Consider the following 8712-nt stretch of genomic DNA (forward strand, 5'->3'; position numbering starts at 1 on the left):
CAATCTACTCACACTATACCACAGCCTTGTCTAACTCAATGAAACTAAGCCATACCCGTGGAGCAACCCAAGTTGGCCGGGTCATGGTGTAGAGATCTGACAGAATGTGGTCCACTGGAGAAGGGAATGGCAAACCACTTCAGTATTCTTGCCTTGAGAACCGCATGAACAGTATGAAAAGGCAAAATGATAGGATGCCGAAAGAGGAACTCCCCAGGTCAGTACGTGCCCAATATGCTACTGGAGATCAGTGGAGAAATAACTCCAGAAAGAATGAAGGGATGGAGCCAAAACAAAAACAATACCCAGCTGTGGATGTGACTGGTGATAGAAGCAAGGTCCGATGCTGTAAAGAGCAATATTGCATAGGAACCTGGAATGTCAGGTCCATGAACCAAGGCAAATTGGAAGTGGTGAAACAAGAGATGGCAAGAGTGAATGTTGACATTCTAGGAATCAGCGAACTCAAATGGACTGGAATAGGTGAATTTAATTCAGATGACCCTTATATCTTGGAGAAGGCAATGGCACCCCACTCCAGTACTCTTGCCTGGAAAATCCCATGGATGGAGGAGCCTGGTAGGTTGCAGTCCATGGGGTCACTAAGAGTCGGACACGACTGAGCGATTTCACTTTAACTTTTCATGCATTGGAGAAGGAAATGGCAACCCACTCCAGTGTTCTTGCCTGGAGAATCCCAGGGAAGGGGGAGCCTGGTGGGCTGCTGTCTATAGGGTCACACAGAGTCGGACACGACTGAAGCGACTTAGCAGACCATTATTTCTACTACTGCGGGCAGGAATCCCTCAGAAGAAATGGAGTAGCCATCATGGTCAACAAAAGAGTCTGTAATGCAGTACTTGGATGCAATCTCAAAAACAACAGAATGATCTCTGTTCGTTTCCAAGGCAAACCATTTAATATCACAGTAATCCAAGTCTATGCCCCAACCAATAATGCTGAAGAAGCTGAAGTTGAACGGATCTATGAAGACCTACAAGACCTTTTAGAACTAACACCAAAAAAAGATGTCCTTTTCATTATAGGGGACTGGAATGCAAAAGTAGGAAGTCAAGAAACACCTGGAGTAACAGACAAATTTGGCCTTGGAATACAGAATGAAGCAGGGCAAAGACTAATAGAGTTCTGCCAAGAAAATGCACTGGTCATAGCAAACACCCTCTTCCAACAACACAAGAGAAGACTCTACACATGGACATCACCAGATGTTCATACCAAAATCAGATTGATTATATCCTTTGCAGCCAAAGATGGAGAAACTCTATAAGTCATAGAACTCTATAAGTTAATGATGAACTCCTTATTATCAAATTCAGACTTAAATTGAAGAAAGTAGGGAAAACCACTAGACCATTCAGGTATGACCTAAATCAAATCCCTTATGATTTGATTTATACAGTGGAAGTGAGAAATAGATTTAAGGGCCTAGATCTGACAGATAGAGTGCCTGATGAACTATGGAATGAGGTTCCTGACCTTGTACAGGAGACAGGAATCAAGACCTTTCGAATGAAAAGAAATGCAAAAAAGCAAAATGTCTGTCTGGGGAGGCCTTACAAATAGCTGTAAAAAGAAGAGAAGCAAAAAGCAAAGGAGAAAAGGAAAGATATAAGCATCTGAATGCAGAGTTCCAAAGAATAGCAAGAGATAAGAAAGCCTTCTTCAGCGATCAATGCAAAGAAATAGAGGAAAGCAACAGAATGGGAAAGACTAGAGATCTCTTCAAGAAAATTAGAGATACCAAGGGAACACTTCATGCAAAGATGGGCTCGAAAAAGGACAGAAATGGTATGGACCTAACAGAAGCAGAAGATATTAAGAAGAGGTGGCAAGAATACACAGAAGAACTATACAAAAAAGATCTTCACAACCCAGATAATCACGATGGTGTGATCATTGACCTAGAGCCAGACATCCTGAATGTGAAGTCAAGTGGGCCTTAGAAAGCATCACTATGAACAAAGCTAGTGGAGGTGATGGAATTCCAGTGGAGCTCTTTCAAATCCTGAAAGATAATGCTGTGAAAGTGCTGCACTCAATATGCCACCAAATTTGGAAAACTCAGCAGTGGCCACAGGACTGGAAAACGTCAGTTTTTATTCCAATCCCAAAGAAAGCCAATGCCAAAGAATGCTCAACTACCGCACAATTGCACTCATCTCACATGCTCGTAAAATAATGCTCAAAATTCTCCAAGCCAGGTTTCAGCAATATGTGAACCGTGAACTTTCTGATGTTCAAGCTGGTTTTAGAAAAGGCAGAGGAACCAGAGATCAAAATGCCAACATCTGCTGGATCATGGAAAAATCAAGAGAGTTCCAGAAAAATATGTATTTCTGCTTTATTGACTATGCCAAACCTTTGACTGTGTGCATCACAATAAACTGTGGAAAATTCTGAAAGAGATGGGAATACCAGACCACCTGACTTGCCTCTTGGGAAATCTGTATGCAGGTCAGGAAGCAACAGTTAGAATAGGACATGGAACAACAGACTGGTTCCAAATAGGAAAAGGAGTACTTCAAGGCTGTATATTGTCACACTGCTTATTTAACTTATATGCAGAGTACCTCTTGATTACTTGCCCACAAAACCCTGACTATGGGGGAAAGGTTACTGTATATAGGTACATATTTAGAGCATATGCAGATGGAGGGCGTTGCCAAAGCCTTGCAATTGACACCTAGCTGATACATTTACCATTTTCAGTTTTTCAATTTTGACAGATCTTTTAGGTCAATGTTATACCACTTCATGGCAAATAGATAGGGAAACAATGGAAACAGTTACATACTATTTTGGGGAGCTCCAAAATCACTGCAGATGGTGACTGCAGCCATGAAATTAAAAGACTCTTGCTCCTTGGATGAAAAGCTATGACCAACCTAGACAGCATATTAAAAAGCAGAAACTCTATTTTGCTGACAAAAATCCATCTAGTCAAAGCTATGATTTTTCCAGTAGTCATGTGTTGATGTCATATTTGGACCATAAATAAGGCTGAACATCAAAGCATTCATTGATGCTTTTGAACTGTGGTGTTGGAGAAGACTCTTGAGAGTCCCTTGGACTGCAACGAGATAACACCAGTCAGTCTTAAAGGAAATTAATCCTGAATATTCATTGGAAGGACTGATACTGTAGCTAAAGCTCCAATACTTTGGCCACCTGATGCAAAGTGCTGACTCATTGGAAAAGACCCTGATTATGGGCAAGACTGAAGGCAGGAGAAGGGGATGAAGAGGGTGAGATGGTAGATGGCAACAGCAACTCAATGGACATGAGTTTGAGCAAGCTCCAGAAGATGGTGAAGGACAGGGAAGCCTGGCGTGCTGCAGTCCATGGGTTCGCAAAGAGTCAGACATGGCTGAGTGACTGTACAACAACAATATGTTAACAATGGTAGAAACTGGGTAAGGGACACAGGATAACTGTTCTATCTTAGCAACCCAAGTTTAAACAAAATTTCACAAAGTGTAAATTCTCTCATACTTGGTAGTACGATGCAGGTTGAAAAGGGGATCTGATGTCCTTACACCACTCTGGATCACTCTGAAGCAGAGTTGTGATATTATCTAGTATAGGATGCAAGGGAAAATCCTCATTTTGTTGATTAAGTGTTGTGAGAACTTTAGCAGTTTACTCAGGTTAGTTCTTTTAGCCATCAGTTTCCTCATTCATCAATTGAAAGTAATAGTAGTTTCTACACCATAGTGTTGTTACTGACATTATATCAGCTAATACATGGAAGAAAATTTAGAACAGTGTCTGATACAGAATGATATCACTTATTAATATTATATCATGTTGTAAACACTCTACATTCCACAGATGAAAAAGTACACAATGAGGTAGAACCTGTATACACTTAGGAATGAAGCATACTCACAATTTTTTTAAATCAAAGTACAGTTATACCTCATATTTTGCTTCCTTGCACTAACAAAATTTTTATGACCTTGGACAACTTACTTATGATTTTTAGAAGTTAGTTTCATTGCTTCTGTAAAGCAGTGTTAGCAATACTTATCTTGATGGATTGTTACATAAATGAGAACAAATATATTTCTATCAATAGGCACATAGATATTAGGAAAACCTATAGTCTTAAATAATACTACAATGCATTGCTTATAGAATGAATTTTATTTGCTTAATTTACTGCAAGATGATTCTATAGCCCATTGCATCCTTCCTTGAAAAAACTTTTATTTAAAATAAGTAGTGAAATCATAATTAGCAGTATAATATTATTGTTTTATGTTAGTATTGTTTTAAAATTTATTTTATTCATGGATGAGATATTTCAATGCAATGACATATAAACACATCTGTATAAATATGGCACTGTGAATTTTAGAATTGCAATCACATCGTAATCAGTTAACCCTGTTAAGGAGATCCATTTCTTCTCATGAATAAAGAACTAGACATTTTTACTTAGACACATGGAAACACATTTAACTAGACAAATTACTTTGAGAATATTTCTGCACAATACGTATAAAGAGCTTCTTATTGAAAAAATACATTAACATGGTATAAATGGTTTTATTCTCAAGTGTGTTATGGTATTAAAGGACCAATTTACATTAATTTTTGGAGACAGATAAAAGGCATGTATCATTTATTTCTACATAGTTCATTATATAAAAATACAAATATTAATTAAAGCAAGTAATACCTGGCTTACTGCATACTATCCAAATGTGCCCAAAATAGCAATGAGATATTTTAACCTTTTCTTTTTCTAAAAATGTAAGACATATTGTTACCAGGTATCCAGAAGCACCATCAGGCTAGGCTCAAACACCCAACAAATATTCAACTTTGCATCATTTAACTTATTACTGAAAATATGATAAACTGAGATACTTATATTCTGATCAGTTATTAGGCTTTTTTCTTTCTTTTTCCAATATCATTATATTTAAGAATCTAGAGAGTAATGGATAACTGACCATATAAGATGATGAATTTCTTTTCTTTTTCTTTTTTTTTTTTTAATGTAGGAAGACAATAGAACCATTTGACTGCCACCATCAAAATCAATTACTTCTTGCTTATGGCCTACTCCCATAAGTACAATACATAATATATGTATTTTCCTCATTTCATTGTATATGCATATATAATGAATGCATATGAATATTATGTGTAACATTGTATATAATATAAATACATGTGGATAATGCATATAATAAATTATCCATATTTTCACAAATAAGATTATGAAAGATGTTAATCTGTATTTCAAGCAGGCATTTTCCAAAATGAAATACATAACTGAATTATCAACAAACAAGAAAATGTCCCCTAAGAGCATTAAATACCAGGAGAAAGACCTTATTAATCCCATCCAATTCCCTCATTGAAAATAAGATGATTCAAAATACTGCTTCTAACCATAGAAGTATTTTTTGGAATACTAATATGTATTTAGCATTTAGTTAGATGTTGAGGTAGAGTGCTAATAATAGAGAAACAAATAATAATGGAATGAGTAATTGTTACCAATGGTAATGCTCTTGAAAGTATTTTTAATTATATAGAAAAGTTATATACAACACAGATATCCAGAAGAGCATATAGAATAAAACAACAAATTGTTTCTGTGTCTTGGTACAGAAGAAACAAGGAGACAACCATGCATATAGAAAAATGAGGATCATTAGGTTTATTGCTTGCTCCTTTCAAAAGGCTGAAGTCACTTATAGGGAAATTTTATTGTTATAGATAACATTTATTTATATATTTATGTATATATAATTTTGTTATATATATTTTGTTATATATATATATATAAAGTCACTTATAGGGAAATTTTATTGTTATATATAACATTTATATATATATATAATTTTGTTATATATATAATATATATTATATATATTTGTTATATATAACATTATTGTTATATATAACAATTACTTTTTTGAAAATAGCTAGCTGAGGTGGGTCTTTGCATTCAAGCTAGTTTAACTGATATAAGCTATCATTTATAAAACCATAGTGAGTGCTCTCTAAGATTGGTAAACCACTTACTACATTCTGTTCTCTTTACCAAAGATTATGTTGTAAAGTGGGAGTGGCATCGCCATTGGGGAATTTCATTGCATTCCTCTTCAATAATGAAAAATACAAAGAAACTATGTATGAAATACATGGAAACTATATGGCTATGCCTTGGGTAAATAAAAATATTCATATCAGTTTTTCCCAAAACTTATTTCACAAAACAGAAAGTCATAGAAATATTATACAAAAAGCTTTTTTGTTTTCAAGATGATAAACATTACATAGTATGTTTTCCATTTAATAAATAATGAAATACATAAGTATAATAAGGCTAGAAATTCTACAGTAGAGAATTCTATTGTAAATAATTGAAATAATTATTTTCCAAACTTACACATGGCAGTGGAATACCTCACCCTTACGTGTGGCTTTATAAGTCAGCAAAAACAATTCTTTGTGTCACCATCATTGTATCCGATTATCTAAAAAATAACATATTTTGAAAAAAAAAGAATATTAAAACAATGGAATTTCATTAACTACATTGATGGCAATTCCTGGAAACTAGAGGGAAGTTAATTAACAATTTATTGTTGTTTAGTCACGAAGTCATGTCCAACTCTTGCAACTCAATGGACTGTAGCACACCAGGCTCCTCTGTCCATGGGATTTCCCAGGCAAGAATACTAGAGTGGGTTGTCATTTCCTTCACCAGGGGATCTTCCTGACCTAGGATTCAAACCTGCATCTCTTGAATTGGCAGGATTCTTTACAACCGAGCCACCAGGGAAGCCCTAATTGACAACAAACATATACAAAAGAAGATGTGGTACATATATACAATGGAATACTACTCAGCCATAAAAAAGAATGAATAATACCATTTGCAGCAACATAGATGAACCTGCAGATTATCATATTAAGTGATGTGAGACAGAGAAAGAAAAATACCATATGATATTTCTTATTTGTTTAATCTAAAAATTATGCAAATGCTATAAAGCTACAATCATCAAGACTGTATGGTACTTGGCACAAAAACAGAAATATAGATCAATGGAACAAGACATAAAGTCCAGAGATAAACTCAAGCACTCCTTGGTAACTTATCTTTGACAAAGGAGGCAAGAATATAGAATGGAGAGAACATAGTCTTTCAATAAGTGGTGCTGGGAAAAATGGACAACCACATGTAAAATAATTAAATTAGAACATTTCCTAACACCATACACAAAAATAAACTCAAGATGTGTTAAAGACCTAAGTGTAATACCAGAAACTATAAAACTCTTACAAGGAAACATAGGCAGAACACTTTTGACGTAAACCACAATAAGATCCTGTATTACTCACCTCCTAGAGTAATGGAAATAAAAATAAATGGGATCAAATTAAACTTAAAAGCTTCTGCACATCAAAAGAAATCATGAACAAGATGAAAAGACAACCATCAGAATGGGAGAAAGTTACTGCAAATGAAGCAACTGACAATGGATTAATCTCCGTCATGCCTCAGCTGGTAAAGAATCTGCCTCCAATGCAGGAGACCCAGGTTCTATCCCTGGGTTGGGAAGATTCCCTGGAAAAAGGAATGGCTACCCACTCCAGTATTCTTGCCTGGAAAATTCCATGGACAGAAGAACCTGGTGGGCTACAGTTCATGGGTCGCAGAGTCAGTCATGACTGAGCAACTAACACACACTCAGGCAGTTCAATAGCTTAAAAACAAACAGCCCAATAAAAAAAAAAAATAAAAAAAAAAAGGACAGAGGACCTAATCAGACATTTCTCCAAAGAAAACATACAGATGGCTAATAAAACCATGAAAAATGCTCAACATCACTTACTGTAATAGTAGAGCTATGCACATCAAGACTACAGTAAGGTATCACCTCACACCAGTCACAATGTTCATCATCAAAAATATCTACAAACAATAAATCCTGGAGGGGATGTAGAGAAAAGGGAACCCTCCTGCACTGTTGGTGGGAATATAAATTGATGCAGCCACTATGGAGAACAGTATGGAGATTTCTTTAAAAAACTAGAAATAACACTACCATATGACCATGCAATCCCACTACAGGGCATATACCCTGAGAAAACCACAATTCTAAAAGATACATGTACCCCAGTGTTCATTGCAACAATATTTACAGTAACCAGGATACTAAAATAACTTAGAGATCCATTAATAAATGAATGGCTAAAGAAGTTATTGGTACATATACACAATGGAATATTACTCAGCCATATAAAGGAATGAATTTGAGTCATTTCTAATGAGGTGGATGAACCTAGCTCTAGCCTGTTATACAGAGAGAAATAAGTCAGAAAGGGGAAAACAATTATCATATAAATGCATACAAATGGAATCTAGAAAAATGGTTATGATGAACCTATTTGAAGGGCAGCAATAGAGATGCAGACATGGAGACCAGACTTGTGGACACAGTGGGGGAAGGAGAAGGTACACGAACTGAGAGGGTAGCAATGAAACACTTATATAACCATATATAAAATATAGTCAGTGGGTTATGATGCTGGGAGCTCAACCTGGTGCTCTGTGACTACCTAGAGGGGTGAAATGTGGTGGCATGTGGGAGGGAGGTTCAAGAGATGGAGAACATATGTATACCTATGGCTGATTCCCACTGATGTATGGCAGAAACC

Source organism: Bubalus bubalis, chromosome 6 (genome assembly GCF_019923935.1).
Source record: "Bubalus bubalis isolate 160015118507 breed Murrah chromosome 6, NDDB_SH_1, whole genome shotgun sequence".
Taxonomy (NCBI): domain Eukaryota; kingdom Metazoa; phylum Chordata; class Mammalia; order Artiodactyla; family Bovidae; genus Bubalus; species Bubalus bubalis.